The sequence below is a fragment of the Phyllobates terribilis genome, unplaced genomic scaffold, assembly GCF_046119375.1.
Source record: "Phyllobates terribilis strain yellow unplaced genomic scaffold, ASM4611937v1 Scaffold_4__5_contigs__length_816908805, whole genome shotgun sequence".
Taxonomy (NCBI): domain Eukaryota; kingdom Metazoa; phylum Chordata; class Amphibia; order Anura; family Dendrobatidae; genus Phyllobates; species Phyllobates terribilis.
The window spans coordinates 23,402,985-23,428,050 of record NW_027362764.1 but is presented as its reverse complement, the minus strand read 5'-3'; positions in this window follow the sequence as shown (position 1 = coordinate 23,428,050).

Here is a 25,066-nt window from a genome sequence, read left to right as displayed (position 1 = left end):
CCATGCAGCGTTCCTTCTCCCTGTGAACTAATATGACTGAGGGAACGACTACCCAGTCTCTGACAGACACCTTGTTAGATGAAGAATGTATAGAACTTAATCCACCATCTAGTGAGAAGGCTAAACGTCCCACAAAACCTACATGGAAAATTAGAGAGAACTTTGAAACCAGTAAACATGAACTTTCCTAGATTCATCTGTAAAGTCAGCTACAGCTTCTATAAAGCTACAGAACATTCAGCAGAACATCTGCTCTCAGCATAGAAGAGTTCATCCAGCGTTCCTTCTCCCTGTGAACTAATATGGCTGAGGGAACGACTACCCGGTCTCTGACAGACACCTTGTTAGATGAAGAATGTATAGAACTTGATCCATCATCTAGTGAGAAGGCTAAACGTCCCACAAAACCTACATGGAAAGTTAGAGAGAACTTTGAAACCAGTAAACATGAACTTTCCTGTGTTATAGCAGACTATAAAAAACTACTGAGTCAAATTGACAGCCTCTCTCAGCCTGCTTCTCTCAAACTACCAACAGAGGGAGCCCTTGCACAGCTGTGTTCAGATTATCAACTGTATGTCAGGACAACGGATGAATATGTCACAGTTCTACAAAAACTTAATACATCTGCTTCCTGTAAAGAGCTGCAAGCTTTCCAACAGCTTAACTCTGAGAGAGATTGTATGGTGCGTGATATTAAAGCCAAGCCAGAGACGAGAATTTCACTAATGGCCGAGATGTCATCTCGCATTTCTGGCTCAGCCAGGCAGTCAAAGCAATCATCTACGTCACTCTCTTCAAAATCCTCAACCCTCAGCGAGCAGCTTATAAGAGCATGTGCTGAAGCCGAGGCTACTAAGGTACAAGTTGCTTTTGCACAAAAGAAAACTGAGATGGAAGTAGAGGCAGCTGAAGCAGCACGCCAAAAGGCAGAAATGGAAGCCAGCACAACATGCCAAAAGGCAGAAATGGAAGCCAGCACAGCACGCTAAAAGGCAGAAATGGAATCTAGCGCTGAACGCCAAAAGGCAGAAATGGAAGCTAGCGCAGCACGCCAAAAGGCAGAAATGGAAGCCAGCACAACACGCCAAAAGGCAGAAATGGAAGCCAGCACAGCACGCCAAAAGGCAGAAATGAAAGCTAGCGCTGAACGCCAAAAGGCAGAAATGGAAGCTAGCGCAGCATGCCAAAAGGCAGAAATGGAAGCCAGCACAGCACGCCAAAAGGCAGAAATGGAAGCTAGTGCAGCACACCAAAAGGCAGAAATGGAGGCCAGCACAGCACGCCAAAAGGCAGAAATGGAGGCTAGCGCAGCACGCCAAAAGACAGAAATGGAGGCTAGCGCAGCACGCCAAAAGGCAGAAATGGAGGCTAGCGCAGCATGCCAAAAGGCAGAAATGGAAGCTAGCACAGCATGCCAAAAGGCAGAAATGGAAGCTAGCGCAGCACGCCAAAAGGCAGAAATGGAGGCCAGCACAGCACGCCAAAAGGCAGAAATGGAGGCTAGCGCAGCATGCCAAAAGGCAGAAATGGAGGCTAGCACAGCACGCCAAAGGGCAGAAATGAAGGCTAGCGCAGCAGGCCAAAAGGCAGAAATGGAAGTGGAAGCAGCTGGAGCAGCACGCAAGACGGCAGAAATGGAAGCTAGCACAGCACGCAAAAGGGTAGAAGTAGATGCCCTAGAGAGGGAATGTGAACACGCCACTGCTATGGCAAGGTTAAAGGTCCTGGAACAAGCTATCAGTGGGAGCCAAAGAGACAGCATCAGTTTAAGTGAATTTGATACTGAAGACCCTCTTAAGCGTACAAGAGACTATGTACAAAGCCAAAATAGTGCACCTTTGATTCCAGCAATCATTACTGATGCCACAGACATTCCCCTAAGGCAACAGGACACAGAGCGTTTATCAGCATCCTGCATTCAAGGTCAGTACAACACGCTGCCAACCCTTCATCCTGAAGCTCCTTTGTGCACCAGAATGTACCAGACCCCTGCACCTCACCAAACCCTATACTCAGAAGCACAGGTGCAGGCCAATACGCAGGCAAGTCATCACATTCTGGTCAGCCCCACAGCTCCAGCTCCATGTGTGGCAGAAACTATGCAGTTACTGGACTGAATGCCTACGCTGCACCATACCTTCCTGCATTCCTAGGTCAAAACACCATAGACTGTATGAACAATGCTATCCAACCAGCAACTGTCTTTCCAAAATCAGAGAATACTGATATGTCCACCTTTGCAAGGTACATGATTCGCCGTGATCTAACTAAGACCGGTCTTACAAGGTTCGATGATCAACCTGAAAACTACAGAGGTTGGAAATGTGCCTTTAGAACCGCATTTAGTGACCACGGCATCTCCGCTGCTGAAGAGCTAGATCTGCTGATCAGGCGACTCGGGCCACAATCCACAGAACGGGTCAGGAGACTTCGATCCGTCCACATCAGTAATCCAATGGCTGGTCTCACCGCTGCATGGGAGAGACTAGAACGAAGCTATGGTAGTCCTGGTGGAAAACGTCCTGTTCAAGGGACTAGAAGATTTTCCAAAAATATCCAACAAGGACAGTTTAAAATTCCAAGAGCTCAGTGACCTCCTGTTAGAGCTTCGGCTGGCCAAAGCAGACCCCCACCTGCCTGGCCTCAGCTACCTGGACACTACTCGTGGGGTAATCCCAATAGTTTCTACGCTTCCATCCTTTATCCAAGATAGGTGGGCCACACTTGGATCAAAGTACGAAAAGGAAAACCAAGCCTCCTTTACTCCATTTTCCTGCTTCTGTGAGTTTATCAAAAATATTGCCGAGTGTAAGACTGACCCAAGCTTTTTCTATGGAGAACCCAGGAGGCTCTGGTTCATTCCCTCCCAAGTATGAAAGTCCACGTTCAAGCAACAGAAACCGCAGCAGTCCAGTGTCAGTGAAGAAGACTGACGTTCTTCCCACACCTTCACCAGCTCCAGCCAAGAGCGAGGTATGTGACAAGATCACCTGTGAATAATGCCCTTAGCTGCGATTTCCGCACTCAACATTTGCCAGGGAATTAGCAGGAGGCTTTTCTAAAAAAAAAAGCAACATAAGCGGAATCGGCGCATTTTCTCCTCCCGTCCTACGGGAACCTGGTTACAGCAGATGTGAAGCCATTAATGTGTATTTGCACCATAAAACAGATTAAAGATAAAATAATATGTTAGCGACCCCAGAAGGGCGCCCCAGAGCCCTCATTCTGACTTGATAGTCGTGATGTCACATGGCCTCTGTGTACCAGACAGCACCAGTGGAGGCGCTGTCCTCTGAGCTGCAGGTCCGGCGCTGGGTCTCACGTCCTTTGGTATGGTGGGGTGGGGGGGTAAAGTTTCTTAGTTCTCCTATCAAGATTTGTTTCATGTGGTGTCACCCGTGTCCAACAGTGAGGCAGATGAAAAGAAAAGACGGGAAATCAAGATGGAAGCCACCAGCAGCTTCTCTTTTGATAGCGATCTGACAGGTGAGAAAATCAAAGAGCCCTGGATGAGCAGACTACACAGGACGGGCTAGTGAGGGGATTTCAGGGCTACTGTCTCTTTAAATGTCACCATTGTAAGCACAATCTACAAATTAACCCTTCCTGACGTAGTAGCGCGCCCTGCACTGGGTGTGTGGAGCGGCTCGTGGAGACCGGGGGAGTGCTGGAGGCAACATGGCGGTCATCTGTGTCCTCCTGCGATGCCCAAACTGTGTCTGTCCGATCAATCCGTCTATAATATTAATATCCATAAGGGAAACACCTAAAAAGAAACAATTGACACCAAAAATTGTTACAAATTGCAATAAAAATCAAAACGTCGCATCTAAATAATATCAATAAAACAACAAAAAAAAGGAGAAAAAAAACATCATGGTCCCAAAAAAATGGAGCAAATATTTATTTATTTATTTATTTATTTTTACACATTTTTGATTATTTTTTTTAACCACATGAACAAACTATAAAACTTTCGGAGTTTGATGTCGCCCCAATAATCGCACAGACCTGAGGATCGGGGTTCGGATCATTGTTACTGCTCAATCCTGTGAAAACCGAACCCCCAAAAATTGCAATGAAATTGTGTTTTATTTCGCTGTCACAACGATCTCGGGAAATTGTTCTTTTTTTTTTCAGTGCATTTCATGGCAAAATGAACGATGGCATAAAAAAACTGCAACTCAATCTGCAAAAAAACAACCCCTGACCCGTCTCCAGCGATGGAAGGAAAGTTATGGCTCCTAGAAGAAGGAGAGGAACAATGGAAGTGTCCAGGTGCCATCCTCCAGCCTCACTGCACCCCACAGCTGCACTTTTCTCCTCTTGATCTTTGGCGTCTCCTTGTGGCCAAAGAACAGAATTACACATAGAAATAGGGAACCGTTACAGTATATTTATCAGATATCAAAAAGACCCTCATCGTGCTGAATACAGAGGGGGCTCTATGTGTCCTGCCCATAGAAAAACCCGAGACGCCCGAGATAAAGCCCGCGCCCCTCCATGGGACCTCTATGGCATCACAGGGCAGGGATGAACATGCAAATCATGGGGCCCTATAGCAAAAGACAGATTAGGCTTATTGCCCCCCCCTCTCCCCCCAAAAAAAGAAAAAAATTTGGTAAAGTAAGCGGGGTTGTAGCACATATTCGCAGCTACAGACGGGCGTGCCCTTCCAGCTTTTAATTAGAGGAAGAGGGACGTTTATTATTATATAGAAATAATAGAATCCGCACCCTACTGAGGCGCCTTAGTGTTTTCACCCTGGACTATTCTACTTTCATGGCAACTATAGAGTATGATGCCACTAAATATGCCCCTACACAGTGAGTTTCCAAACTATATCCCCACAGACACGGTGTGAAGACCCCACAGCCCACAAAACAGTATTAGGACCTCATCTCTGCAGATTTCCCTCTTCATCCGGATGCAGTGTCATTATAATGTTCCCATACAATAATAACTGCCCTATGTTCTGCCTCTGAATAAATAATTGCTCCTTTCTCTGCTCCCTGCACTTCCACGCTGTTCCTCTAAAGGTATGTGGTCTCCACACTGTCCTCTCCCATACTGTTTTCCTCCACATCCCCTCTAATGAACTATAACTATTACACTGTCTACCCTTATGAACTATAACTGTTATATTATCATCTCTTATGAACTATGGCCTCCTTATCATTTTCCATTAAGAGCTATAACCACCACACTGTCCCCCTTATGAAGTGTAATCACCAAACTGTTTGCCCTTATATATGGATTTAACTGCTGCCCTTATGATCGAGAACTACTATACTGTCCCCTTTAGAACTATGGCATCCATATCATTCTACACACTCTACCTTCTCCATTGTTTACCCTCATCTTATGCCTATTTCCACACAGACCCCATCTAGCGTATACTCCCATGGTGTCCCTCTCCATACTATCCCCCACATGCTGCCACTTCTCTATACTGTCCCCCACATGCTGCCACTTCTCCATACTGTCCCCCACATGCTGTCTCTTCTGCATACTATCCTCAAAGCTGCCTATCTCTATAATTTCCTCCACAAGCTTTTTCTCTCCATAATATCCTCCACAACTTACCCCTCTCCATGCTATACCTCACACACTGCTCCCTATCCATACTGTTCCCCACAAGCTGCCGCTCTCCATACTGTCCTCCCACAATCTTCCCCTTTCCATACTGTCACTTACATGCTACCCTCTCTCCAACCTATGCCTCATAAGATGCTCCTCTCCATACTGCCCCCCACAAGCTGCCCTTATCCATACTGCTCCCCACAAGCTGCCCTTATCCATACTGCTCCCCACAAGCTGCTCACTCTCCATACAATTGAATACAGACAGCAGGAGCCAGAATACTCCCTGTTCTCTGAGTCAGCTGTCAGTGTAATAGCTGGCTCGGTAAACCAGACAGGTAACACTCCTGGAAAGTGGCAAAATAATGCCTGCTTGAGAGACAGTTCAGACCGATTCACGATGTGAGATGCTCATCTCAACTCTCAGCAGAGCAGAGCCTGCATTTTGCGATACCCAACAACCATTCCAGAACCAGTGGGACAGTTATGAATTGGGGAGCTATCCTGCTATGTAGGGAGTATGCCACAACTTCTGATACCGTTGAATATAATGTTGAAAGATTTTTGCTTCGCCATTCTAATTAATGTCTGAAGTTCTACAAAAATGGCATGTGACGAGAAGGCAGGATGTGCAGAGACCAGTTTAGTAATTAATTAGTGGAGTGAGAAGAGATGTGTGTGTATCATATTGTAGGAACATCATACTGTGTGTGGGGGAATGTACTGTGGGGACATCATACTGTGTGTGGGGGGAATGTACTGTGGGGACATCATACTGTGTGTGGGGGGAATGTACTGTGGGGACATCATACTGTGTGTGGGGGGAATGTACTGTGGGGACATCATACTGTGTGTGGGCAATGTACTGTGGGGACATCATACTGTGTGTGGAGGAATGTACTGTGAGGACATCATACTGTGTGTGGGGAATGTACTGTGGAGACATCATACTGTGTGTGGGGGAATGTACTGTGAGGACATCATACTGTGTGTGGGGGAATGTACTGTGGGGACATCATACTGTGTGTGGGGGAATGTACTGTGCGGACATCATACTGTGTGTGGGGGAATGTACTGTGAGGACATCATACTGTGTGTGGGGGAATGTACTGTGGAGACATCATACTGTGTGTGGGGGAATGTACTGTGAGGACATCATACTGTGTGTGGGGGAATGTACTGTGAGGACATCATACTGTGTGTGGGGGAATGTACTGTGCGGACATCATACTGTGTGTGGAGGAATGTACTGTGGAGACATCATACTGTGTGTGGAGGAATGTACTGTGGGGACATCATACTGTGTGTGGGGGAATGTACTGTGAGGACATCATACTGTGTGTGGGAGGAATGTACTGTGGGGACATCATACTGTGTGTGGGGGAATGTACTGTGAGGACATCATACTGTGTGTGGGAGGAATGTACTGTGGGGACTTCATACTGTGTGTGGGGGGAATGTACTGTGGGGACATCATACTGTGTGTGGAGGAATGTACTGTGAGGACATCATACTGTGTGTGGGAGGAATGTACTGTGGGGACATCATACTGTGTGTGGGGGAATGTACTGTGAGGACATCATACTGTGTGTGGGAGGAATGTACTGTGGGGACATCATACTGTGTGTGGGGGAATGTACTGTGGGGACATCATACTGTGTGTGTGGGAATGTACTGTGGGGACATCATACTGTCTGTGGGGAATGTACTGTGGGGACATCATACTGTGAGTGGAGGAATGTACTGTGGGGACATCATACTGTGTGTTGGAATGTACTGTGAGGACATCATACTGTGTGTGGGAGGAATGTACTGTGGGGACCTCATACTGTGTGTGGGGGAATGTACTGTGAGGACATCATACTGTGTGTGGGAGGAATGTACTGTGGGGACATCATACTGTGTGTGGGGGAATGTACTGTGGGGACATCATACTGTGTGGGGGGAATGCACTGTGGGGACATCATACTGTGTGTGGGGAATGTACTGTGGGGACATCATACTGTGTGTGGGGAATGTACTGTGGGGACATCATACTGTGTGGGGGAATGTACTGTGGTGACATCATACTGTGTGTGGGGGAATGTACTGTGGGGACATCATACTGTGTGTGGGGAATGTACTGTGGGGACATCATACTGTGTGTGGGGGAATGTACTGTGAGGACATCATACTGTGTGTGGAGGGAATGTACTGTGAGGACATCATACTGTGTGTGGGGGAATGTACTGTGAGGACATCATACTGTGTGTGGGGGAATGTACTGTGAGGACATCATACTGTGTGTGGGGGAATGTACTGTGAGGACATCATACTGTGTGTGGGGAAATGTACTGTGAGGACATCATACTGTGTGTGGGGGAATGTACTGTGGAGACATCATACTGTGTGTGGGGGAATGTACTGTGGAGACATCATACTGTGTGTGGAGGGAATGTACTGTGAGGACATCATACTGTGTGTGGGGAATGCACTGTGAGGACATCATACTGTGTGTGGGGGAATGTACTGTGGGGACATCATAATGTGTGTGGGGGGAATGTACTGTGAGGACATCATACTGTGTGTGGGGGAATGTACTGTGAGGACATCATACTGTGTGTGGGGGAATGTACTGTGGGGACATCATACTGTGTGTGGGGGGAATGTACTGTGGGGACATCATACTGTGTGTGGGGAGGAATGTACTGTGGGGACATCATACTGTGTGTGGGGGAATGTACTGTGAGGACATCATACTGTGTGTGGGGGAATGTACTGTGAGGACATCATGCTGTGTGTGGGGGAATGTACTGTGGGGACATCATACTGTGTGTGGGGAATGTACTGTGGGGACATCATACTGTGTGTGGAGGAATGTACTGTGAGGGCATCATACTGTGTGTGGAGGGAATGTACTGTGAGGACATCATACTGTGTGTGGGAGGAATGTACTGTGGGGACTTCATACTGTGTGTGGGGGGAATGTACTGTGGGGACATCATACTGTGTGTGGAGGAATGTACTGTGAGGACATCATACTGTGTGTGGGAGGAATGTACTGTGGGGACATCATACTGTGTGTGGGGGAATGTACTGTGAGGACATCATACTGTGTGTGGGAGGAATGTACTGTGGGGACATCATACTGTGTGTGGGGGAATGTACTGTGGGGACATCATACTGTGTGTGTGGGAATGTACTGTGGGGACATCATACTGTCTGTGGGGAATGTACTGTGGGGACATCATACTGTGAGTGGAGGAATGTACTGTGGGGACATCATACTGTGTGTTGGAATGTACTGTGAGGACATCATACTGTGTGTGGGAGGAATGTACTGTGGGGACCTCATACTGTGTGTGGGGGAATGTACTGTGAGGACATCATACTGTGTGTGGGAGGAATGTACTGTGGGGACATCATACTGTGTGTGGGGGAATGTACTGTGGGGACATCATACTGTGTGTGGGGGAATGTACTGTGGAGACATCATACTGTGTGTGGAGGAATGTACTGTGGGGACATCATACTGTGTGTGTGGGGAATGCACTGTGGGGACATCATACTGTGTGTGGGGAATGTACTGTGGAGACATCATACTGTGTGTGGGGAATGTACTGTGGGGACATCATACTGTGTGAGGGGAATGTACTGTGGGGACATCATACTGTGTGTGGGGGAATGTACTGTGAGGACATCATACTGTGTGTGGAGGGAATGTACTGTGAGGACATCATACTGTGTGTGGGGGAATGTACTGTGAGGACATCATACTGTGTGTGGGGGAATGTACTGTGAGGACATCATACTGTGTGTGGGGGAATGTACTGTGAGGACATCATACTGTGTGTGGGGAAATGTACTGTGAGGACATCATACTGTGTGTGGGGGAATGTACTGTGGAGACATCATACTGTGTGTGGGGGAATGTACTGTGGAGACATCATACTGTGTGTGGAGGGAATGTACTGTGAGGACATCATACTGTGTGTGGGGAATGCACTGTGAGGACATCATACTGTGTGTGGGGGAATGTACTGTGGGGACATCATAATGTGTGTGGGGGGAATGTACTGTGAGGACATCATACTGTGTGTGGGGGAATGTACTGTGAGGACATCATACTGTGTGTGGGGGAATGTACTGTGGGGACATCATACTGTGTGTGGGGGGAATGTACTGTGGGGACATCATACTGTGTGTGGGGAGGAATGTACTGTGGGGACATCATACTGTGTGTGGGGGAATGTACTGTGAGGACATCATACTGTGTGTGGGGGAATGTACTGTGAGGACATCATGCTGTGTGTGGGGGAATGTACTGTGGGGACATCATACTGTGTGTGGGGAATGTACTGTGGGGACATCATACTGTGTGTGGAGGAATGTACTGTGAGGGCATCATACTGTGTGTGGAGGGAATGTACTGTGAGGACATCATACTGTGTGTGGGGAATGTACTGTGAGGGCATCATACTGTGTGAGGGGAATGTACTGTGGGGACATCATACTGTGTGTGGGGAATGTACTGTGAGGGCATCATACTGTGTGTGGAGGGAATGTACTGTGGGGACATCATACTGTGTGTGGGGGATGTACTGTGAGGACATCATACTGTGTGTGGGGAAATGTACTGTGGAGACATCATACTGTGTGTGGAGGAATGTACTGTGGGGACATCATACTGTGTGTGTGGGGAATGCACTGTGGGGACATCATACTGTGTGTGGGGAATGTACTGTGGAGACATCATACTGTGTGTGGGGAATGTACTGTGGGGACATCATACTGTGTGAGGGGAATGTACTGTGGGGACATCATACTGTGTGTGGAGGGAATGTACTGTGAGGACATCATACTGTGTGTGGGGGAATGTACTGTGGGGACATCATACTGTGTGTGGAGGGAATGTACTGTGAGGACATCATACTGTGTGTGGGTGAATGTACTGTGGGGACATCATACTGTGTGTGGGGGAATGTACTGTGGGGACATCATACAGTGTGTGGGGAATGTACTGTGGGGACATCATACTGTGTGTGGGGGAATGTACTGTGAGGACATCATACTGTGTGTCCGGAATGTCCTGTGGGGACATCATACTGTGTGTGGGGAATGTACTGTGGGGACATCATACTGTGTGTGGGGGAATGTGCTGTGGGGACATCATACTGTGTGTGGGGGAATGTACTGTGAGGACATCATACTGTGTGTGGAGGGAATGTACTGTGAGGACATAATACTGTGTGGGGGGAATGTACTGTGGGGACATCATACTGTGTGTGGAGGAATGTACTGTGGGGACATCATACTGTGTGTGGGGAATGTACTGTGGGGACATCATACTGTGTGTGGGGAATGTACTGTGGGGACATCATACTGTGTGTGGGGGGGAATGTACTTTGGGGACATCATACTGTGTGTGGGGGAATGTACTGTGAGGAAATCATACTGTGTGTGGAGGGAATGTACTGTGGGGACATCATACTGTGTGTGGGGAATGTACTGTGGAGACATCATACTGTGTGTGGAGGAATGTACTGTGAGGACATCATACTGTGTGTGGGGGGAATGTACTGTGGGGACATCATACTGTGTGTGGGGAATGTACTGTGGGGACATCATACTGTGTGTGTGGGGAATGTACTGTGGGGACATCATACTGTGTGTGGGAGGAATGTACTGTGAGGACATCATACTGTGTGGAGGAATGTACTGTGGAGACATCATACTGTGTGTGGAGGGAATGTACTGTGGAGACATCATACTGTGTGTGGGGGAATGTACTGTGGGGACATCATACTGTGTGTGGGGGGAATGTACTGTGAGGACATCATACTGTGTGTGGGGGAATGTACTGTGGGGACATCATACTGTGTGTGGGGGAATGTACTGTGGGGACATCATACTGTGTGTGGGGGGAATGTACTGTGAGGACATCATACTGTGTGTGGGGGAATGTACTGTGGGGACATCATACTGTGTGTGGGAGAATGTACTGTGGGGACATCATACTGTGTGTGGGGGAATGTACTGTGGGGCATCATACTGTGTGTGGGGGAATGTACTTTGGGGACATCAAATTGTGTGTGGGGGAATGTACTGTGAGGACATCATACTGTGTGTGGGAGAATATAAAGTCGGGTCATCATACTGTGTGTTAGGGAATGTACTATGGGGACATTATACTGTGTGTGTGTGGTGCCCCTGAGGGTTCAGTCGCCACAGAGGTACTGCATCTCACCCAGAGGTGTGGTGTCTCCTTCTCTCAGGTAAGGAGGGAGTGCTACACGGAACCCCAACACCTACATCCAACATTACACTGCTCCCGGCCTGCTGGAAGGACAAGATGAAATGTGTTTCCTGCTGAGCCCTGACCCTGGCTGGAGTGCGGGGAACCAAAGAGGGGGGGAACCTGTAGTGGGTGTGGGTGGAGGATGTAGTTAGAGGGAGCACTATATAGTGAGGTATAAATAGAGAAGCCATCTTAGGGTGGCAGGTTAGTCAGTAGGGACAGTTCAGAAGAACAGTCTGGGAGCAGAGTCTCTTAAGGAGCTCTGCTCCACTATTAGGGCCTAGTGACAGAGGCCCAGGACGGGAGCAATGAGTAGGCTCCGTTCTATAGAAGGGATCATAGGGGTACGGCGAGTGCACGACGGCACCCGTACGCCCCGCATCTGTCAGAAGACAGAGGGATCGGAAGCCTCATTCTAATCCCTGTGAGGGTCAAGCAAGTCTGTGAACTCCGACGGACAGGAGGGACTTCAGAGCACCTGAACAGGATTGAGAGTGGGCAGTGCAGAGCAGGAGGGAGAAGACCCAGCGTGAAGACCGTCAAAATAGGAACACAAGAAAGTGGGGTTCTGTCAGGTACTCCTAATCTGCCTGAGGAGGAACTGAACCCCTGCCTGGTGAACGCAGCGCGACGTGGGAGGCTGACACCCGATCAGTGCACCAGTGGAACTGCCTTAAAGACTGTGAGTAAAAACTTGGATGACTGCACCGCATCACCTCCGTCCATTATTTCAGCTGCGCCATCTTTCCCCCTGCACTACAACGCCCAGCGCACCTTACACTAACTACACTGCCCTGGAGCTAGCTCTACCTGTGGAGAGCCACACCATCGCTGCTGCCGCAACACCAGCTCCATAGGACTGCTCCGCAGCGGAGGCTCCCTTTGGCCGCATTCCACAGGTGGCGTCAGGAACTTTCTAAAAACATTCCCCTTTTGCACTGACCGCCCGGGCCAGCCACCGTGATATCCCCCAACCGGCATCCAGAGGCCTGACTGCCGAGTACCCCACGGCCCTGGGGACGCGTCATGTGGAGCGACAGAACTGAGGGCACATCAAACTGTGTGTGGGGGAATGTACTGTGGAGACATCAAACTGTGTGTGGAGGAATGTACTGTGGGGACATCATACTGTGTGTGGGGAATGTACTGTGGGGACATCATACTGTGTGTGGGGAATGTACTGTGAGGACATCATACTGTGTGTGGAGGAATGTACTGTGGAGACATCATACTGTGTGTGGGGAATGTACTGTGGGGACATCATACTGTGTGAGGGGAATGTACTGTGAGGACATCATACTGTGTGTGAGGGGAATGTACTGTGGAGACATCAAACTGTGTGTGGAGGAATGTACTGTGAGGACATCATACTGTGTGTGGGGAATGTACTGTGAGGACATCATACTATGTGTGGGGAATGTACTGTGGGGACATTATACTGTGTGGGGGAATGTACTGTGGGGACATCATACTATGTGTGTGGGGAATGTACTGTGGGGACATCATACTGTGTATGGGGGAATGTACTGTGGGGACATCATACTGTGTGTGGGGAATGTACTGTGGGGACATCATACTGTGTGTGGGGAATGTACTGTGGGGACATCATACTGTGTGTGGGGAATGTACTGTGGAGACATCATACTGTGTGTGGGGGAATGTACTGTGGAGACATCATACTGTGTGTGGAGGAATGTACTGTGGAGACATCAAACTGTGTGTGGGAGAATGTACTGTGGAGACATCATACTGTGTGTGGAGGAATGTACTGTGAGGACATCATACTATGTGTGGGGGAATGTACTGTGGGGACATCATACTGTGTGTGGGGAATGTACTGTGGGGACATCATACTATGTGTGGAGGAATGTACTGTGAGGACATCATACTGTGTGTGGGGAATGTACTGTGGAGACATCATACTGTGTGTGGAGGAATGTACTGTGGGGACATCATACTATGTGTGGGGGAATGTACTGTGGGGACATCATACTGTGTGTGGAGGAATGTACTGTGGGGACATCATACTATGTGTGGGGGAATGTACTGTGGGGACATCATACTGTGTATGGGTGAATGTACTGTGAGGACATCATACTGTGTGTGGGGGGAATGTACTGTGGGGACATCATACTGTGTGTGGGGGAATGTACTGTGGGGACATCATACTGTGTGTGGGGGAATGTACTGTGGGGACATCATACTGTGTGTGGGGGAATGTACTGTGGGGACATCATACTGTGTGTGGGGGAATGTACTGTGGGGACATCATACTGTGTGTGGGGGAATGTACTGTGGAGACATCATACTGTGTGTGGAGGAATGTACTGTGGGGACATCATACTGTGTGTGGGGGAATGTACTGTGGGGACATCATACTGTGTGTGGGGGGGAATGTACTGTGGGGACATCATACTGTGTGTAGGGGAATGTACTGTGGGGACATCATACTGTGTGTGGGGGAATGTACTGTGGAGACATCATACTGTGTGTGGAGGAATGTACTGTGGGGACATCATACTGTGTGTGGAGGGAATGTGCTGTGGGGACATCATACTGTGTGTGGGGGAATGTACTGTGAGGACATCATACTGTGTGTGGGAGGAATGTACTGTGGGGACATCATACTGTGTGTGGGGGGAATGTACTGTGGGGACATCATACTGTGTGTGGGGGAATGTACTGTGGGGACATCATACTGTGTGTGGGGGAATGTACTGTGGGGACATCATACTGTGTGTGGAGGATGTACTGTGGGGACATCATACTGTGTGTAGGGAAATGTACTGTGGGGACATCATACTGTGTGTGGGGGAATGTACTGTGGGGACATCATACTGTGTGTGGGGAATGTACTGTGGGGACATCATACTGTGTGTGGGGAATGTACTGTGGGGACATCATACTGTGTGTGGGGGGAATGTACTGTGGGGACATCATACTGTGTGTGGAGGGAATGTACTGTGGGGACATCATACTGTGTGTGGGAGGAATGTACTGTGGGGACATCATACTGTGTGTGTGGAGGGAATGTACTGTGAGGACATCATACTGTGTGTGGGGGAATGTACTGTGGGGACATCATACTGTGTGTGGGGAATGTACTGTGGGGACATCATACTGTGTGTGGGGGGAATGTACTGTGGGGACATCATACTGTGTGTGAGGGGAATGTACTGTGGGGACATCATACTGTGTGTGGGGGAATGTACTGTGGGGACATCATACTGTGTGTGGGGAATGTACTGTGGGGACATCATACTATGTGTGGGGGAATGTACTGTGGGGACATCATACTGTGTGTGGGGGAATGTACTGTGGGGATATCACACTGTGTGTGAGGGGAATGTGCTGTGGGGACATCATACTGTGTGTGTGGGAGGAATGTACTGTGGGGGCATCATACTGTGTGTGAGGGGAATGTGCTGTGGGGACATCATACTGTGTGTGGAGGAATGTACTGTGGGGACATCATACTGTGTGTGTGGGAGGAATGTACTGTGGGGACATCATACTATGTGTGAGGGGAATGTGCTGTGGGGACATCATACCGTGTGTGGAGGAATGTACTGTGGGGACATCATACTGTGTGTGGGGGAAATGTACAGTGAGGACATCATACTGTGTGTGGGGAATGTACTGTGGGGACATCATACTGTGTGTGGGGAATGTACTGTGGGGACATCATACTGTGTGTGGGGGGGAATGTACTGTGGGGACATCATACTATGTGTGGGGGGAATGTACTGTGGGGACATCATACTGTGTGTGGGGGAATGTACTGTGTGGACATCATACTGTGTGTGGGGGAATGTACTGTGGGGGACATCATAGTGTGTGGGGGGAATGTACTGTGGGGACATCATACTGTGTGTGAGGGGAATGTACTGTGGGGGACATCATACCGTGTGTGGGGGGAATGTACTGTGGGGACATCATACTATGTGTGAGGGGAATGTGCTGTGGGGACATCATACTGTGTGTGGAGGAATGTACTGTGGGGGACATCATACCGTGTGTGGGGGGAATGTACTGTGGGGACATCATACTATGTGTGAGGGGAATGTGCTGTGGGGACATCATACTGTGTGTGTTGGAGGAATGTACTGTGGGGACATCATACTATGTGTGGGGGGAATGTACTGTGGGGACATCATACTGTGTGTGGGGGAATGTACTGTGGGGACATCATACTGTGTGTGGGGGAATGTACTGTGGGGGACATCATACTGTGTGTGGGGGGAATGTACTGTGGGGACATCATACTGTGTGTGAGGGGAATGTACTGTGGGGAACATCATACTGTGTGTGGGGGGAATGTACTGTGGGGACATCATACTGTGTGTGGGGGGAATGTACTGTGGGGACATCATACTATGTGTGGGGGAATGTACTGTGGGGACATCATACTGTGTGTGGGGGAATGTACTGTGGGGGACATCATACTGTGTGTGGGGGGAATGTACTGTGGGGACATGATACTGTGTGTGAGGGGAATGTACTGTGGGGACATCATACTGTGTGTGGGGGAATGTACTGTGGGGACATCATACTGTGTGTGGGGGGAATGTACTGTGGGGACATGATACTGTGTGTGAGGGGAATGTACTGTGGGGACATCATACTGTGTGTGGGGGAATGTACTGTGGGGACATCATACTATGTGTGGGGGGAATGTACTGTGGGGACATCATACTGTGTGTGGGGGAATGTACTGTGTGGACATCATACTGTGTGTGGGGGAATGTACTGTGGGGGACATCATACTGTGTGTGGGGGGAATGTACTGTGGGGACATCATACTGTGTGTGAGGGGAATGTACTGTGGGGGACATCATACCGTGTGTGGGGGGAATGTACTGTGGGGACATCATACTATGTGTGAGGGGAATGTGCTGTGGGGACATCATACTGTGTGTGGAGGAATGTACTGTGGGGGACATCATACCGTGTGTGGGGGGAATGTACTGTGGGGACATCATACTATGTGTGAGGGGAATGTGCTGTGGGGACATCATACTGTGTGTGTTGGAGGAATGTACTGTGGGGACATCATACTATGTGTGGGGGGAATGTACTGTGGGGACATCATACTGTGTGTGGGGGAATGTACTGTGGGGACATCATACTGTGTGTGGGGGAATGTACTGTGGGGGACATCATACTGTGTGTGTGGGGAATGTACTGTGGGGACATCATACTGTGTGTGAGGGGAATGTACTGTGGGGAACATCATACTGTGTGTGGGGGGAATGTACTGTGGGGACATCATACTGTGTGTGGGGGGAATGTACTGTGGGGACATCATACTATGTGTGGGGGAATGTACTGTGGGGACATCATACTGTGTGTGGGGGAATGTACTGTGGGGGACATTATACTGTGTGTGGGGGGAATGTACTGTGGGGACATGATACTGTGTGTGAGGGGAATGTACTGTGGGGACATCATACTGTGTGTGGGGGAATGTACTGTGGGGACATCATACTGTGTGTGGGGGAATGTACTGTGGGGACATCATACTGTGTGTGGGGGAATGTACTGTGAGGACATCATACTGTGTGTGGGGTAATGTACTGTGGGGACATCATACTGTGTGTGGGGAATGTACTGTGAGGACATCATACTGTGTGTGGAGGAATGTACTGTGGAGACATCATACTGTGTGTGGGGAATGTACTGTGGGGACATCATACTGTGTGAGGGGAATGTACTGTGAGGACATCATACTGTGTGTGAGGGGAATGTACTGTGGAGACATCAAACTGTGTGTGGAGGAATGTACTGTGAGGACATCATACTATGTGTGGGGAATGTACTGTGGGGACATTATACTGTGTGGGGGAATGTACTGTGGGGACATCATACTATGTGTGTGGGGAATGTACTGTGGGGACATCATACTGTGTATGGGGGAATGTACTGTGGGGACATCATACTGTGTGTGGGGAATGTACTGTGGGGACATCATACTGTGTGTGGGGAATGTACTGTGGGGACATCATACTGTGTGTGGGGAATGTACTGTGGAGACATCATACTGTGTGTGGGGGAATGTACTGTGGAGACATCATACTGTGTGTGGAGGAATGTACTGTGGAGACATCAAACTGTGTGTGGGGGAATGTACTGTGGAGACATCAAACTGTGTGTGGGGGAATGTACTGTGGAGACATCAAACTGTGTGTGGGGGAATGTACTGTGGAGACATCATACTGTGTGTGGAGGAATGTACTGTGAGGACATCATACTATGTGTGGGGGAATGTACTTTGGGGACATCATACTGTGTGTGGGGAATGTACTGTGGGGACATCATACTGTGTGTGTGGAGAATGTACTGTGGGGACATCATACTGTGTGAGGGGAATGTACTGTGGAGACATTATACTGTGTGTGGGGAATGTACTGTGGGGACATCATACTGTGTGTGAGGGGAATGTACTGTGGAGACATCATACTGTGTGTGTGGAGAATGTACTGTGGGGACATCATACTGTGTGTGGGGGAATGTACTGTGGGGACATCATACTGTGTGTGAGGGGAATGTACTGTGGAGACATCATACTGTGTGTGTGGAGGAATGTACTGTGGGGACATCATACTGTGTGTGTGGAGGAATGTACTGTGAGGACATCATACTGTGTGTGGGGAATGTACTGTGGAGACATCATACTGTGTGTGGGGGAATGTACTGTGGGGACATCATACTGTGTGTGGAGGAATGTACTGTGGGGACATCATACTGTGTGTGTGGAGGAATGTACTGTGAGGACATCATACTGTGTGTGGGGAATGTACTGTGGAGACATCATACTGTGTGTGGGGGAATGTACTGTGGGGACATCATACTGTGTGTGGGGGAATGTACTGTGGGGACATCATACTGTGTGTGGAGGAATGTACTGTGAGGACATCATACTGTGTGTGGGGAATGTACTGTGGAGACATCATACTGTGTGTGGGGGAATGTACTGTGGGGACATCATACTATGTGTGGGGAATGTACTGAGGGGACATCATACTGTGTGGGGGGAATGTACTGTAGGGACATCATACTGTGTGGGGGGAATGAGGGCCTGTTGGGGCTTCATTCTGTGTGTTGTGGATTTTGGGGGCATTATATTGTGTTTGAAAGGCTGTGGGGACATCACACTGTGTGTGGGGTGGAACTCGTAAGGCGATAACAGTGGTATTTTACTGTGCGGTAATTCTACTACATGTATAGGACTGAGCAAAGATTGAGAAGTGACTTAGTGTAAATATGAACTTGTTCTGCCACTAAGTAATATGTGTCTCGCTTTCCTGCCTTTCCTGTCTCAGGAGTCATTTCTTTGATATCTTAGGAGTCACCTCTAAGGTATATAAAGGGACACATTTATGATAGCTCAGGAGCCACCTCCAAGAAATATCAGTGGCCATATCTATATCTTACATGTCACTTCTCTGACATTTAAGAGGCCACGTCTATAGTACAAGTACATCAGGAGCCATGACTATTGTATTTCATGGGCTACATTTATGTTTCAGGGGCCAAATCATTGGCATCTTAATGACCATTGTAAGGCAGCGCCAGTCATCATACTGGGGTTACTCGCTTCGCTGCGTCAATCACTGCACACGTGCAATGTCTTTACGTATTTTCTCACAATGCTGCAGTTTATTACTTCATAAGCCACAGTTCACCGGGTCCAACTCCGTGGCACGCCGACACACATAAACACAATGTTCATGAGCCAAGTGGCACACAGGCCCACTTGCTCCAGGTTACAGCTTACGGCAAGGTAATAAAGTAGCAATGTTCATATCATAATGTCCATATAGCACAGGGTATTACCTTTGCCGGGTGTAGTTGCTGCAGTCCATTTAATCTGCCACCACTGTGGCTTTGTGGCTTCCCAGGTAGGGGTCTCTAGCCGTCGTCCCCTCGTAGGCTACTGGTATGTCTTCCACACTTGACATCCAGCCTGCGCCTTTCAGGGTTCCTCAACAAGCCGGCTTTCCCTCAAAGGCCACTGGCATCCACGCACAGGATCCGGGCTCGGCCTTTCAGGCTGCCAGGCTTCACTCTCGGCCTCACTAGGCCTCTCACAAACGGTGTCCCACACACACGGAGCACAGGCCTCACGCCTCACACCGAACACACCTGTCTCAAATCACCAGGGTTTATATATCCTGTGCACAGACACCCACATACTGACAGGACCTTGCTGATGTCACAGTCATGTGATCAGTCAGCTGTGTGTATAGGTCCTGTGTGCTGTCCCAGTCATGTGTACAGAGCTTTACTGTGCATACAGGACCTGTGTGATGTCACAGTCATGTGACCAGTCAGTTAAAGGGGAAGGTACATGGTCAGGTAAAACACATCCTGGCCCTTTTACAGTAATGCTAGCAAGCTGCTGCATTACATATCCCCCCCCTCTGTTCAAACTTGTGGGGTTGAACACATAATATACACAATAACATTATAACCCCCAGCTCACATAGAGACCATATACTTTACAATTGTGCTACTCAGCCCCTGGAACCTTAGTCAACGACATTAGCCCATTCCTTAGGGACCTACCATTTGTCACTGTCACTGACTTCGTCAGGTCACCTTTCCGGGTCGTAACCTTGCCAGGTCTCCCCCGCTCCCAGCGGTCAGTCATAATCTTGTCAGACCTCCCCCGCTCCCAGCGGTCAGTCATACAGCGGTGTGACTCACATGCCCTGGTATCTAAGGTCCGGTTCGACTCCGTACTGTCCCGTCCTCTATGGGGTCGTTTGTATGGGCTGCTCAAACCTGAGTTACTGGAGGTCTCACTACCTCTAAACCCACGCCCACTACTCTCAGGACATATTGAAAGGTCCCTAACTCCATCTGTAGCAGTTCTGTTATTTAGGTGGCCCTTTCTCTGTCGGGTCGCATTATTTCTAGACGCCTTCCATCTTCTGCTGCTCAGATGATGCTGTCTATCTACTCGCAGTCTAGCGAGATTCAATTGTTCTACCTCCTGCAGGTAGGTCACTCGGTACTCAGTCAGCATGCGTATATATTCTAGGCTTTCTTCTGTTCCTACAGTAGAGAAGGACACCATGCCGTCTTCGTCTGGTATCCAGTCCTGATAATCACGGGGACTGCTTACTTTCACCACACCAGACTTCTTGACCATCATCTGCATGGCTCGACTACTTCTCCCAGTGAGCTTTCTCACCAGAACATGAGGCACCCGGATGACCTCTTCACGCATACTGTGAGCTTTCCTCATCAGTTCCAGTTGTCTAACGCAGTGGTCCCCAACCTTTTTGGCACCAGGGACCGGCTTGAAGCAAGATCATTTTTCCATGGCCCAGCAAGGAGGGGGTGGGGTTGGTCGGGGCTTTGGTCATATGGGGGCGGGGTAATGGAGGGATTTGGAGTTTAGTGCATACTTATCATATAGTGTAGACCAGGTCCCCGCCAGGAGCTATGCCAGGAGCCCCACATAATGTGCTGTGCCAGGAGCCGCATCACTGAGGCCCCATCACGCCCTGCAGCAGGACAGGGCAGCTGTCCTGACAGCTGCTGTTCAGCTGCATTTACTTCATCCCAGGGGCGGACACAGACTGTAGTGGCCCCTGTGCAAGAAATTTTTGGGGGCCCCCCCGCCCTTCATAAGGCAACAAAGTTATGTAAACATAACCCCCCCATGTGCATCTCTCACCCCCCCATGTGCAGCTCACCCCCCGTGCATCTCTCATCCCCCTCCGTGCATCTCTCATCCCCCTCCGTGCATCTCTCACCTCCCCCGTGCATCTCTCATCTACCCCCCGTGCATCTCTCATCCCCTCCGTGCATCTCTCATCCCCCCCTTGCATCTCTCATCCCCCCGTGCATCTCTCATCCCCCCCGTGCATCTCTCATCCCCCCCGTGCATCTCTCACCCCCCCGTGCATCTCTCATCTCTCCCCTCCCCCCATGTGCATCTCTCATCTCTCCCCTCCCCCCATGTGCATCTCTCATCTCTCCCCTCCCCCATGTGCATCTCTCATATCTCCCCTCCCCCCCATGTGCATCTCTCCCCTGCCCCCCATGTGCATCTCTCATCTCTCCCCTCCCCCCATGTGCATCTCTCATCTCTCCCCTCCCCCCCATGTGCATCTCTCATCTCTCCCCTCCCCCATGTGCATCTCTCATCTCTCCCCTCCCCCATGTGCATCTCTCATCTCTCCCCTCCGCCCCATGTGCATCTCTCATCTCTCCCCTCCCCCCCATGTGGATCTCTCATCTCTCCCCTCCCCCATGTGCATCTCTCATCTCTCCCCTCCCCCCATGTGCATCTCCCATTCCCCCCACTCCTAGTTAATGGTATTTAAAAAAAAATAAAACTTGTTATACTTACCCCCATGCGATCCCTGCAGAATCCTGGCGCTCGTCCAAATCGCTGACACCAGGTTCTCCTGCCTTCCGGTCATGTGACGGCGCCGTCACATGACCGGAAGTCAGAGGAATTATGAGATGTCCTGGACCCGGCGCTTTGCATGGGGCCGGGGGCCCCATGAGGAGAGAGACGCACAAGAGGGGGGCTCCGAGGGGGCTCCTACCGGCCGGGCCCCATACTGGAGTCAGGGCAGTCATGCCCTGATGGCGGCCCTGCTGGAGGCTGGAGGGGCCCCCTCTCCCTCGGGGCCCCCATTCAATGAACCGGCTGCACGGGCGGTAGTTCCGCCCCTGCTTCATCCTGCTTCAGGACCTGTGGTGACATCACAGTTATGTACCTTGATGTCATCACAGGTCCTCTACAGGTCTACCCTGCGGGAGTCTAGAACAGCGGGCAGCATCCACCCCACACAGTGTGCTCTGAGCCACCGCAGACCAGAGCACACTGTCAATGTTTAGTGATTGTCTGTGGCGGTGCCGCGGACCGGCTGAAAAACCCCAACGGCCCGGTCCTGGTCCGCGGACCGGCGGTTGGGGACCTCTGGTCTAACGGCTTGTTCCGTCTTCAACCGGAGAAAATCAGCAGTAGTCTTAGGACTCAGTTCACAACATCTCTTACCACCTCCCCGGGCACTCTGGGACAACACTGGCGCCCCCGGAGAGTCCATAGAACGGTCCACTGCCGCCATTCCATATGGTGCCCTCAGCTCCTGCGGTTCCTGCACCATGTCCAGTAAAAGTTTCCCAAATACCTGCTCCGGTCCCAACCGGCCCTTCAACCGCTCAACAGCTCCAGACAGATCTGCTGCTTTGCTCACAGCCATCGCGGTACGCTGTTCACACTAGCACTTCACCGCTCTCCCGGAAAAATATTCGTGGCCCCACCGAGACACCGCAAACCAGGTTTGAGTGCGACGATAATCTTCGCAACCCCGCCGAGTTGCCGCAAGATGCTTTAAACTTCGTGAGCCCCGCCGAGCCACAGCAAACCAGGTTTGAGTGCAACGCCAATCTTCGCAACCCCGCCGAGTTGCCGCAAGATGCTTTATCCACACTCGTCGTCCTGTGCCGTTGACGCTAGCAACCGGGTTGTCGTTGCCCTCACTCTCGAACCATATGTAAGGCAGCGCAAGTCATCATACTGGGGTTACTCGCTTCGCTGCGTCAATCAATGCACACGTGCAATGTCTTTGCGTATTTTCTCACAATGCTGCAGTTTATTACTTCATAAGCCACAGTTCGCCGGGTCCAACTCCGTGGCACGCCGACACACATTAACACAATGTTCATGAGCCAAGTGGCACACAGGCCCACTTGCTCCAGGTTACAGCTTACGGCAAGGTAAAAATAGCAATGTTCATATCACAATGTCCATATAGCACAGGGTATTACCTTTGCAGGGTTTAGCTGTCTCAGTCCATTACGCTTGCCACCACTGTGGCTTTGTGGCTTCCCAGGTAGGGGTCTCTAGCCGTTGTCCCCTCGTAGGCTACTGGTATGTCTTCCACACTTGACATCCAGCCTGCGCCTTTCAGGGTTCCTCAACAAGCTGGCTTTCCCTCAAAGGCCACTGGCATCCACGCACAGGATCCGGGCTCGGCCTTTCAGGCTGCCAGGCTTCACTCTCGGCCTCACTAGGCCTCTCACAAACGGTGTCCCACACACACGGAGCACAGGCCTCACACCTCACACCGAACACACCTGTCTCAAATCACCAGGGTTTATATATCCTGTGCACAGACACCCACATACTGACAGGACCTGTGTGATGTCACAATCATGTGACCAGTCAGTTAAAGGGGAAGGTACATGGTCAGGTAAAACACATCCTGGCCCTTTTACAGTAATGCTAGCAAGCTGCTGCATTACATATTCCCCCCCTCTGTTCAAACTTGTGGGGTTGAACACATAATATACACAATAACATTATAACCCCCAGCTCACATAGAGACCATGTACTTTACAATTGTGCTACTCAGCCCCTGGAACCTTAGTCAACGACATTAGCCCATTCCTTAGGGACCTACCATTTGTCACTGTCACTGACTTCGTCAGGTCACCTTTCCGGGTCGTAACCTTGCCAGGTCTCGCCCGCTCCCAGCGGTCAGTCATAATCTTGTCAGACCTCCCCCGCTCCCAGCGGTCAGTCATACAGCGGTGTGACTCACATGCCCTGGTATCTAAGGTCCGGTTCAACTCCGTACTGTCCCGTCCTCTATCGGGTCGTTTGTATGGGCTGCTCAAACCTGAGTTACTGGAGGTCTCACTACCTCTAAACCCACGCCCACTACTCTCAGGACATCTTGAAAGGTCCCTAACTCCAGCTGTAGCAGTTCTGTTATTTAGGGGGCCCTTTGTCTGTCGGGTCTCACTATTTCTAGACGGCTTCCATCTTCTGCTGCTCAGATGATGCTGTCTATCTACTCGCAGTCTAGCGAGATTCAATTGTTCTACCTCCTGCAGGTAGGTCACTCGGTACTCAATCAGCATGCGTATATATTCTAGGCTTTCTTCTGTTCCTACAGTGGAGAAGGACACCATGCCGTCTTCGTCTGGTATCCAGTCCTGGTAATCACGGGGACTGCTTACTTTCACCACACCAGACTTCTTGACCATCATCTGCATGGCTCGACCGCTTCTCCCAGTGAGCATTCTCACCAGAACATGAGGCACCCGGATGACCTCTTCACGCATACTGTGAGCTTTCCTCATCAGTTCCAGTTGTCTAACGGCTTGTTCCGTCTTCAACCGGAGAAAATCAACAGTAGTCTTAGGACTCAGTTCACAACATCTCTTACCA